Raw genomic sequence first — 13,185 nt, 5'->3', positions numbered from 1 at the left:
CAGGTCGAGTTTCAAATCGAGCTAGCTCTAGGTGTAGCACCTATAGCTCGCGCACCGTATCGTTTAGCTCCAACTGAACTGGAAGAACTGTCAAAGCAACTACAAGAGCTCTTGGATAAGGGCTTTATTCGTCCTAGCTCTTCGTCTTGGGGAGCTCCAGTACTGTTTGTGAAGAAGAAAGATGGAACTTTCAGGATGTGCATAGATTACCGCGAACTGAACAAGGTGACAGTGAAGAACCGCTACCCTCTGCCGGGTATCGATGACTTATTCGACCAGCTGCAAGGGTCGAGCTACTACTCCAAGATTGACCTGAGGTCAGGTTACCATCAGCTGAGAGTCCGAGATGAGGACGTCTCCAATACAGCATTCAGAACTCGCTACGGCCACTACGAGTTTCTAGTCATGCCGTTCGGGCTAACGAACGCACCTGCAGTTTTCATGGATCTTATGAACAGGGTGTGCAAGCCTTATTTAGACAAGTTTGTGATTGTTTTCATCGACGACATCCTGATCTACTCCAAGAGTCAGGAGGAACACGAGCAGCATTTGCGACTTATCTTGGAACTTCTTCGAAAGGAACAACTGTACGCCAAGTTTTTAAAATGCGACTTCTGGCTTCGTGAAGTCCACTTTCTAGGCCACGTGGTAAACAAGGATGGGATTCATGTTGATCCATCCAAGGTAGATTCGATCAGGAACTGGCCTGCACCGCGTACACCAACGGAAATACGCCAATTCTTGGGTTTGGCGGGTTACTACAGACGATTCATTAAAGACTTCTCAAAGATTGCGCAGAAAGATTGCGCAGCCATTTACACTACTGACACAGAAGGGTGTCACCTATCGTTGGGGTATTCCCCAGGAAACCGCTTTTCAGCACTTAAAGGATAGACTTTGAAGTGCACATATTCTCTCATTGCTAGAGGGCACGGATGATTTTGTGGTCTACTGCAACGCGTCGATTCAGGGACTTGGTTGTGTATTGATGCAAAGGGATAAAGTCATTGCTTACGCTTCACGGCAACTTAAAGTTCATGAACGGAACTACAAGACGCACGATTTAGAGTTGGGAGCTGTTGTTTTCGCGCTTAAGATATGGCGACACTACCTGTACGGTACCAAGTGCACTATCTACACCAATCACAGGAGTCTCGAGCATATCTTCAAACAGAAGGAATTGAACATGCGTCAACGTCGATGGGTTGAACTACTGAATGATTACGAATGTGCCATCAAGTACCATCCAGGCAAAGCCAACGTTGTGGCTGACGCTCTCAGTCGAAAGGACACTCTACCTAGACGCGTGCGAGCACTACAGCTTACTATTCAGTCTGGTCTTCCTGCACAGATACGAGATGCTCAGGTAGAAGCATTGAAACCAGAAAACGTAAGGGCTGAAGCCTTACGTGGCTCAAGGCAACGATTAGAACAGAAGGAAGACGGCGCCTACTACGTAACGGGGAGTATTTGGGTCCCACTATATGGCGGTTTACGAGAACTTGTAATGGACGAAGCACATAAGTCTCGCTACTCGGTACATCCAGGTTCGGATAAAATGTACCACGATCTCAGAACTACATATTGGTGGCCTAGCATGAAGGCCCACATAGCAACTTACGTCGGCAAGTGTTTCACCTGTGCGAGGGTCAAGACGGAGTACTAGAAACCCTCAGGCCTACTTCAGCAACCCAAGATACCACAGTGGAAATGGGAAGAAATTTCCATGGATTTTGTTACTAGCCTGCCTAGATCCCAGCGTGGGAACGATACTATTTGGGTAATTGTGGATCGACTCACAAAGTCTGCTCACTTCTTGGCTATCAAAGAAACTGACAAGTTCTCTACATTAGCAGACGTATACTTGAAAGAAGTTGTTTCGAGGCATGGAGTGCCAACCTCTATTATTTCGGATCGGGATGCACGATTCACTTCAGAATTATGGCAAGCAATGCACAAAGCTTTTGGCTCACGGCTAGACATGAGCACAACATATCACCCTCAGACGGATGGGCAGTCTAAGCGCACAATTCAAACCCTAGAAGACATGCTTCGGGCATGTATTATCGATTTTGGCAACAGCTGGGAAAAGCATCTCCCTCTAGTGGAGTTTTCATACAATAACAGTTATCACACCAGCATTCAAGCCGCTCCATTCGAGGCATTGTACGAACGTAAATGCCGGTCACCTCTCTGTTGGGCAGAGGTGGGGGATAGTCAGATCACAGGTCCAGAAATGGTAGTTGATGCTACTGAACGGATTGCACAGATACGACAACGCATGGCGGCAGCTCGCGACAGTCAGAAAAGTTACGCTGATAAGTGCAGGAAACCACTCGAGTTCCAAGTTGGGGATCGAGTGCTACTTAAAGTCTCACCCTGGAAGGGTGTGGTTCGTTTTGGCAAACGAGGCAAACTCAATCTGCGGTACGTCGGACCGTTCGAAATCACTGAAAGAATAGGCAAAGTAGCCTACAGACTAAACCTACTAGCTGAACTCGGTGCAGTTCACAACGTTTTCCACGTGTCGAATCTGAAGAAGTGTCTGTCAGATGAGACCCTCATAGTTCCTATGAAGGAGCTCACTATCGACGAGCAGTTGCATTTCGTCGAGGAACCTATTGAAATCACAGACCGGGACGTTAAGGTCCTCAAGAACACTAGAATACCTCTTGTATGAGTTCCTAGGAACTCCCGTCGTGGCCCAGAGTATACCTGGGAACGAGAAGACCAAATGGAACTCAAGTATCCCCAGTTATTCGGAAACCATGCAACCACTACTGAGGCTGAAGCTACTACAGAATTTCGAGACGAAATTCCAAATCAACGGGGGGATGATGTGACACCTCAGGAAAACCAGTAAACGATACAACTTAACTAGCTTCCTCAGTGGCATGCTAAATTTCGGGACGAAATTTCTTTCAAGTTGGGGATAATGTGACAACTCGAGTTTCGAGATTCCACTTTCGCATTTATTGCACGTTCACTGTTTGTTTAGTGCTTACTTACACAATTTGTTTGCTTTGTAACTGTATACGTTTTGATTTGATAAAGTGTATTGTGATTGTTGCATGGTTATGTGTTATTTTACGAATGATTTGACAAATACATGAACTTGGTGATGAAACTGTAAATTATATGTGGTGTGTGTGTGTTTTGTGTAAAGGATGATACTTAGGGGTGTTTAGTGGTAATAATGAAAATAAAACAAAACCCCTTAACCCTAATTATTCTCACTAATTTTCATCATACAGCACTTCAAATCATTCTCTCTACAATCATCTTCTTCATCATTCTTGGTGGCACAAGCTCTTCATCACTTTTGATCTCTCTTCATCTAGAATCAATCTAAGATAAACGTTTAGTGATTATTTGTTGTTAATCCTTGATTATGTGATTCATGCAAAACCCTAGTTCTACATATAATGGCTCTGTGTTTATTGATCCTACTGATTATTGTGAAATGGTTTGTGAATAGTTGCTTAATCAAATGCTTGACAATGAGATGCATGATATGTTAGAATTGTTTGATTGTTAATTAGATTACATCACTGGCAATGTTTGGGATTAGGGTTTTGATCGTAGTCTGCAAACGTAACTGTTCCATTGAAATTCTGTAAAATGGTTTTGGAGTTCTCGCATGTGATAACTCAGAGATTGTGTCAGGGTTTTGTGAAGTCACAAAGTCCGAGTATTAGTGGAATGCTTAGTCCGAACTTTGTTTGCTTGTATAGGTCCGAACTTTGTTGCTCGAAGGGTCCAAACTTTGTTTGTTTGGTATGGTCCGAACGTTGTAAGTGTTAAAGGGGTCCGAGTTTTATTGTTTGGTATGGTCCGAACTTTGAAAGTGTTAAGGAGGTCCGAGTTTTTACACTTGATGTAAAGGTCCGAATTTCTTTACAAGACTTATGATTCGACTTTTAAGAGGTGTTGCAAGGTCCGACTTTTGTATAAAAGATATGAGGTCCGAATTTTTGTGATAATATGTATGGTCCGACTTCTTAGTGATGATGTGTAGTCTGAATTTCTTGTGGTGATGTTTGGCCGAACTTTGTTGTTAATGTTTATAAAGATCCGAGTTTCGTAGAGGATTGTTGGTCCGAACTTTGTTGATTGATGCTTGTAAGGTCCAAGTTTAATAATATTCCGAGCTTGAACTGTATGTTACTGTGTATTACTTATATTACTGTATGCCACTGGATGTTGTGACAACTCGAGTTTTTGACTTACACTTTTGCATTTATTACACGTTGACGTTAACTGTTTAATTGTTTGACTTGTAACTATACATGTTGTGATATGAGGAAACATATTGTGATTGATATGTTAGATATGGTGGGTCTTAAAAGTGTGCTCTTATATATATATATGTAATGTGCAATATATAATTTATATAAGTGTGTTAACTGATATATGCTTAGCATGATGATAATGATAGTTCACTTAATAAAAAGAAGGAACCTTTGGGCGAAATCACCCCAACCCAACTGCCCCACCCGAAAACACCCAATGACCGAAAACACTTTAGTGTTTTCGTCCATTGCTAACTACCGAAAAACCGAATGGGCTTTAGGCCCAGTAGTGGATTAGTTAAATATTATTCCAAACGTTTATGTGAGAACATTATTCAACAAAACCCTAAACACCTTTCTCCTCTCGTTCCTGGAACACGTCGGCGGACACCCCCCCCTGCGAGACATCATTCCGTGTTTTGGTTAGTGATTTATTGCTGATGTATGATTTCAATTCTGAATATATGCGTATATTGTAAACGTGCCCTTGACTGCGATTTATCTGAGAAGTCGACTTTGTGATTCTATGCGAACCGTGATGTTGAGTTAGGATACCATTGTTGCAAAGACCGTAATAAATAATCTTGTTTTTATTTCAACTGAATGGATGATATATGGCAACATGAGATAGTTTATTGCTGTGATGAATTGATACTGCTGCATGTTGAACTTGATGATCATAGCAAACATTATTGATGTTGAATGATATCTAAATCCCAAGTATGATTGTATGGAGTTTCAGTAAAGTTGCATTGTATCAAGTTTCGGGTTGATCGATTATACATTAAGGGCGTCTAACCTGTTAGGTGATGATTAGGGTTGATGTGATACGTAACTGATGTTTGAAACTAACGAAAACATGAACCATCGAAATCAGAAAGATCAGACGAAAACACAAGTGTTTTCGTCACACCTGATGTTCAACGAAAACCAAGTATATTCGGCCCATTAGTGTTTTCGCCCAAAACTGAATTTCGGCCCAATTGTGTTTTCGCCAACAAAGGGATTTCGGCCCACATAAGTGTTTTCGGCCTAAACAGTTTTCGGCCCAAAATGGTTTTCGGCCCAAGTTATGTTTTCGGCCCAAATGTTGTTTTCGCCCACTAAGTGATTTCGCCTTGTGACTTGTAGTTTTGTATCTTGTTCTGTTAAACTGTTACTTAGTTAACACTGTTAAGGTTGACTCGGTTAATGATTATTCATGTTAAGTGTCTACCGTGTTAAGTGAGTTAACCTTGTTAAGTATATTAACTACGTTAAGTGTGTAACCTTGTTGCGTGTGTTTAATCTGTTGATACTGATTAACAGTGGTAACACCGTTAAGCTTATCATGACTGTTAAGGGGTAGTCTTGTTGAGCAGACAGTAAAAATCTATTATGTGAACTTGATTAACGGTTTACGTGATACATAAGATTAATTGCCAAGCACTTTGTGACGTAGATTATGTGTGAAATTTGTCCAACATGAACTAACTATGTGTAAATGCATACTCTAGGCTTTGATTGATTTCTTGTGAGCACTTAACTTTAGCATACCGAGCAAACCAAGGTGAGTTCACACAGCCAAGGCATGGGTTCCCGGGTGGGAATGGGATTGTTGATTTGTTATACGTACTCAGCTGATAGAACTACGATTAGACTAGTAACGCTTATTGAACTGATCTTCGCACACCTGCCAAGGGTTGGCCGCGATATTATGACTGACTTCGCACACCTGCCTTTGGAAGGCCGCGAACTAAACTTACTAACGTCTTCGCACACCTGCCTGGTAGGCCGCGATACAAACAAACCTAGTCTAGAATACTTGGGATAGTTATCCCCTAATCTTCGCACACCTGCCTGGGAGGCCGTGATGGAAACTATATGATACATGATATAATCGAACGAACATACTATTACTCACACTATACTATTACTGAACTGTTAACTGTGAACTCGCTCAACTAGTTGTTGACTCTCTGCTGCATGCCTTGCAGGACCTTAGGTACATATGGAGCTTGCACCAGGAGGAGCAGGTCGTTGTGGGATCTGGATCGTAGACTTTATGTTAAACAATTGAACTTATAACTTTGCTTTGGATTTTTATTATTACGCTTCCGCTATTGATACTATGTTTGGTTTGGAACATCAGTCGTATTGATTTGGGTTTTACAAACTATATTAATTATATTATGCTATGTTCAATATGATTGATGGCTTGATCCTGGTCGCGTCACGCCCCAAGCGGTGGTACTCCGCGTGTGGATTTTGGGGGTGTGACAGATTGGTATCAGAGCCATTGGTTATAGAGAACTAGGTTTTAATATGGGAAAACGTTTTATTAAGACCAGACTATAACCAGAACAGTGCTCTCAACGATCCACAACGACGCTTCGCTCCACGTGCAAGACTCGACATCCTAGGTAATAAGGTTTATGTTTATTGCCTACATGCTAGAATTGCATAGAACTTTGCTCGTAGTATGCTTACATTACTTTGCTCACTACTTGTTACTGCTTGAGAACACCTATATGCCTACACTTTTCTGTCATCGCACTACTCGCGAACCATTCATACTTACGCTACCTATACTGTTCGATCATGTCTGGACGTGTTAACATGACTCAAGCCCAGTTGACGGCTCTCATTAACGAACAAGTTGCTGCGGCACTTGCAGCCGCACAAGCAGGAGGTATAACCTGCTAATACAAACCTATCCTAGGATGTTAGAATCCTACTCTTGTGACCCAACTCTCGCGCTTAACCTTGATCTATCTTTCTCGCGCAACGGGTCAGAACGCACAGCAACCTGTCTGCACTTTCAAGAACTTCATGGACTGTCGTCCAAGTACATTCAGTGGCACCGAGGGGGCAGTGGGACTCCTCCATTGGTTTGAGAAGCTAGAGTCAGTGTTTGAAATGTGCGAATGCCCTGAGGTACGCAGGGTCAAGTATGCCACTGGCACGTTGGAAGGGATTGCGCTCACCTGGTGGAACGCGCAAGTACGGATACTAGGGTTGGCAGCTGCTAACGCCACCCCTGGAACGAATTCAAAGAACGCATTAAAAGGGAATACTGCACGCGTGATGACATCCACAAGTTGGAAGTGGAGCTTTACCATTTGAAAATGACGGGGTCAGAAATTGAAGCTTATACGAAACGGTCGAACGAACTGGCCAACTTGTTTCCAACCATGGTGGACCCTCCAAGAAAGCGTATCGAATTGTACCTCAAGGGTCTAGCCTCAGAGATTCAGAGCCATGCTACATCGGCTAACCTCGACGATATCCAAGACATTCAGCGTCTTGCTCACCGCCTCACGGATCAGGCAGTGGAACAGAACAGGCTGCCTAGTTGTATCAGCACTATTACTACCGCTATCACTTCTACTACTCCCGCTACTCCTAGTGACAACAAGCGGAAATGGGATGCGTATTCCAGCAAGGGTTCAGCTACCGTTCAGTCTCAAGCACAACAGCAGCGCAAGAATAGTGATCACCAGAGCCGAGTCAGCCAACTTCTGGTGGTCAGGGGCAGGGTAGATATCGGGGAATTCACCAAAGTGTAACTAATGCAACAGACACCACGGTGGTTAGTGCAACGAGGGACGTTGCCAGAGGTGTCTCAAGATGGGCCATGAAGCTAAGAATTCAGGAGCCCACGGCCTGCAACTCGGAATCGCTAGCAGCAACAGCAAGCAGAAATCCTATGCAAAGAAAAGATTGTTCGCATTCCTCGATCTGGTCAAGAACCTCTCGAAGTTCAAGGCGACAAGAGTGGTACTGTGGTTGGCATCACCTCTTTCTTGAAGGCTCAGAAATGTTTGCGGAAGGGCCACACCGCAATTTTGGCTCTTGTCACTGACGCATCAGCGAAAGAAAAGAAGTTGGAAGACCATCCAGTTGTACGCGACTTACCTCAGGTGTTTCCTAAAGATTTACCTGGTCTACCGTCTCATCGTCAGGTCGAATTTCAAATCGAGCTCGCTCCAGGAGCAGCACCCATAGCTCGAGCACCGTATCGCTTAGCTCCACCAGAATCGGAAGAACTATCGACGCAACTACAAGGAATCTTGGATAAGGGATTTATCCGACCTATCTCTTCGCCTTGGGGAGCTACAAGAACTCTTGGATACCAATTATCTGTGAAAAAGAAGGATGGCACCTTCAGGATGTGAAATTGATTACCGTGAACTGAACAAGGTCACAGTGAAGAACCGTTATCCTCTTCCACGCATTGACGACTTATTCGACCAGTTGCAAGGGTCGAGTTACTACTTCAAGATTGATCTAAGGTCTGGTTATCATCAGCTGAGAGTCCGGGATGAGGACGTCTCCAAGACAGCATTCAGAACTCGCTGCGGCCATTACGAGTTCCTAGTCATGCCATTTGGGCTTACGAACGCGCCTGCAGTTTTCATGGATCTTATGAACAGGGTGTGCAAACCCTATCTAGACAAGTTCGTCATTGTCTTCATCGACGACATCCTGATTTACTCCAAGAGTCAAGAGGAGCACGAACAACACCTACGATTGATCTTGGAACTTCTTAGAAAGGAGCAATTGTACGCCAAGTTTTCCAAATGCGACTTCTGGCTTCGTGAAGTCCATTTCTTAGGCCATGTGGTGAACAGGGATGGGATTCATGTCGATCCATCCAAGGTAGATTCGATCAGGAACTGGCCTGCACCGCGTACACCGACAGAAATACGCCAATTCTTGGGTTTGGCGGGTTATTACAGGCGATTTATTAAAGACTTCTCCAAGATCGCTCAGCCACTCACTATGCTGACACAGAAGGGTGTCACCTACCGTTGGGGAGATTCTCAGGAAACTGCTTTTCAGTACCTAAAGGATAGGCTTTGCAGCGCGCCTATTCTCTCATTGCCAGAGGGCACGGAAGATTTTGTGGTCTATTGTGACGCCTCGATACAGGGGCTTGGTTGTGTATTGATGCAGCGGGATAAAGTTATTGCCTACGCTTCGCGACAACTCAAAGTTCATGAACGGAATTATACGACGCACGATTTAGAGCTGGGAGCTGTTGTTTTCGCGCTTAAGATATGGCGACACTACCTGTACGGTACCAGGTGCACGATTTACACCGATCACAGGAGTCTCGAGCATATCCTTAAGCAAAAGGATTTGAACATGCGTCAACGGAGATGGGTTGAACTACTGAACGACTACGAATGCGCCATCAAGTACCATCCAGGCAAGGCCAATATTGTGGCTGATGCCCTCAGTCGGAAATACACTCTACCTAAGCGCGTGCGAGCGCTACAGCTTACTATTCAGTCCAGTCTTCCTGCACAGATACGAGCTGCTCAGTTAGAAGCATTGAAACCCGAAAACGTCATGGCTGAAGCCTTACGCGGCTCAAGGCAACTAATGGAACAAAAGGAAGATGGCGCCTACTATGTAACGGGGCGTATTTGGGTCCCACTTTATGGCGGTTTACGAGAACTTGTGATGGACGAAGCTCACAAGTCCCGCTACTCGGTACATCCAGGGTCGGATAAAATGTACCACGATCTCAAAACAACATACTGGTGGCCAAGCATGAAGGCCCACATCGCAACGTACGTCGGCAAATGTTTGACTTGTGCGAGAGTCAAGGTCGAGTACCAGAAACCAGCGGGCCTACTTCAGCAACCCAAGATACCACAATGGAAATGGGAAGAAATTTCCACGGATTTTGTTACAGGTCTACCCAGATCCCAGCGCGGAAATGATACCATATGGGTGATCGTGGATCGACTCACCAAGTCTGCACACTTCCTGGCTATAAAGGAAACGGATAAGTTCTCCACTCTCGCAGACGTCTATCTTAAAGAAGTGGTTTCGAGGCACGGGGTGCCCACCTCCATCATTTCGGATCGGGATGCACGATTCACGGCAGAGCTATGGCAAGCGATGCATAAATCTTTCGGCTCACGGTTAGACATGAGCACAGCATATCATGTGACAACTCGTAATTCGAACCTACTTTCTGTAACGCTACGTGCTTACGTGAGCTACTTTAATTGAATGTATGATGTTATGACATGATTATTTGAACATGTATTATGTGAATACGTATGTGTTTACTCAACTCGAACCGCACAACATGAACCAACCAACACAAGAAGGGGGCCACATTCTTTTGTGATCGGACCATAAGGGCGGCCCATGTATGGGTTCGGCCCACATACCTTACACACATAACACTAGGATGTTCGTAACCTTTACACACTTTGGCAAAATCATTCTCACACAAGGAACCCTAGACCTCCTCTCTCTCTCTCTCTCTCGTTTTTGCTTGGAACCCGACGGCAGCCCCTCCCCACTCGAAGCTTTACACATCGGTCCATTCAACCCATTCAAACATCACGGTTAGTGTCTATTGTTTGCTGTTCTTTGATTGTATGATAATAATGACCATGATCGATGTGTTTCATATGAGGTTAGATAATAATGACTAGTTGTTACTATGATGATTTCGTGAACCGAATGTATGGTTAATCGGCTGTTGCATGATGTTAATTGATTGATTATTGTTCACATGTTTGGTCTAGAATCCGGTTGCATGAAAGTTAAATGATCTGATTAGTATGCTTGATATATTTGCTGATTAAATGATCTTGGTGATGATGATATGAACGTATAAGAATAAGGATAATTTCTGAATTGAATTATGTGATTGATCTGAATTGTGAAACTGCCATAGATGTTTACTGAATTTACGGAATGATTGTTGCTGTGTAATCATGGAAAGTTGTTACATGCACCGTTGCGACACCGGTTGCGAGTCGAGACCAGCCCTTGCGACTCGAAACCTCAACACTAGCACAAGCAGCACAAGTCGCAACCGAGGTTGCGAGTCCGGTTGCGACTCGTAACCAGACCATGACAAGCCGAGACCGGGGTTGCGAGTCCCGTTGCGACTCGTGACCGGATCTTGCCTAGCCGAAACCCCTCGTTGCGACTCGAGATCGCTGGTTGCGACTCGGGACCTTTCTTTGTTGCGACTCGAGACCATGTAACCGTACATGCTGTTGTTGGGCCTGCACAATACGAGCCCAACAGATTGGGCTGAACACTTGGACACTGTCTGTTTACGTGATGTCTGTTTACGTGATTGTATATGCTGATACCTATACGTGGAATATGATGTCGAATACTTGTACAACTTGTATACGAATCTGACTAGCATAATAACTTTGGTAGGACGGGGTTGATCACTTTGTAACTTAATTGAACTGTGTGAATCATACCGAGCAATCCCAGGTGAGTTCATTGCATTTTCTCAAGCATGCGTCCCGGTGGTTTGGGACAACTGGTAAACATTTGGAAGGGAAACATTGGGTAAACAACTTAATCGGTTTTGGTCATTGCCTGGAGGGCAATGGGAGGGTAATTAGTTGATAGCGCTATTAGGTACTAATTATCTGGGTTTCACTATGGTTGTTTAGAGGCACACTCCTCGGTTACGTAAGGGCGGTTCCCCTAGGGTAACTAACCGAACAACATAGTGGGTTGCTTAGAGGCACACTCCTCGGTTACGTAAGGGCGTAGTCCCTAGGGTAATCTAACTTGAGCAACATCGTAACATATCATTGAATCGTATTAACAAATATCTGGTAACACAACACGTAATAACACCTTGAACTCACCAGCGTAGTCTGACACACTTGTTTGCATGCTTGTAGGTCATTAACATTGGAAACATGGACTTGCTATCTGGGAGTGCTGGAGTGGTCATGGATCGAGGCTCTTGGGTTTAATTTACATTGGATACTTTGGTTTTAAGTATTATGAAACAATTGCTAAACGATTTACATATGCTTCCGCTACACAATACTTTGGGATTTGATATTATATTTTATTTATTTAAGTATTTACTATTGGTTCAATGTGATTGGTGGCTCGAACTCTGATGCGTAACACGCCTCGCGGGATTTCCGCAAGTGGGATTTTGGGGGTGTTACAGTTTGGTATCAGAGCCACTGGTTATAGTGAACTAGGTTTTAAAACGTTTTGTAAAACCAGACTATAACCGAACAACTTCGACAATCGATCATGACACTCAGCACCAGATTGCAAGGTTCGTTTCTCTCTCACCTTATACATTACTTGCTTAGCAGTCACACACTCACAACGAATATGAACTGACACATTTAATACTATAGTGACTGGATAGTGTGACACTACTCTTCGACTCATACGAACTATAGACCTGTGATACCATCTGTTGTGTTGTTTGAACGGGGGAAACTTCGAGCGTAAGCTAAGAGGCTCTGAGATGAACATGCAAATCGCCTTATTATTATGGGTGCACACTTAATAATAACACGGGGTGCATGCAAGTCCCAGTGCGGCTTGTCGAGCGTGAGAAGGGTTCTGCCTTACTATGTGTGAACTTAGTCGTACGCGAATATCAGTATGATACTTGACTCCTATTCCATTTCGATTTCTAAATCGGTTTGTTCCCAACTATAGAAACATGAGTGGACGAGGACACGGACGTGGCAACATCAACATGACTCAGGCTGAGTTGAATAACCTAATCAATACCCGCGTGGCTGAGGCTTTGGCAGCCTATCAAGCTGGTACGGAATGTACCAAGTACTCTTTACTCTTATACCACGTACACGTCTTTTCATTCCTATAATGTGTTTCCTCCCGTTATTTAGGTCAACAAGCGCAACCTCAACCTAACCAGCCTGCGTGTACATTCAAAATGTTTATGGAGTGCAAGCCACAGACCTTCACCGGGACTGAAGGGGCTGTGGGACTTCTAAGATGGTTCGAAAAAGCAGAGTCTGTGTTTGCTATCTGTAACTGCCCCGCTGGGGATAGGGTGAAATATGCTGCGGGTACCTTGGCTGATGGTGCCCTAACATGGTGGAATGCCCAAGTGCAGTTGTTGGGA

This window comes from Helianthus annuus, chromosome 11, assembly GCF_002127325.2.
Source record: "Helianthus annuus cultivar XRQ/B chromosome 11, HanXRQr2.0-SUNRISE, whole genome shotgun sequence".
Classification (NCBI taxonomy): Eukaryota; Viridiplantae; Streptophyta; class Magnoliopsida; order Asterales; family Asteraceae; genus Helianthus; species Helianthus annuus.
Note: the sequence above shows the minus strand (reverse complement) of the source record.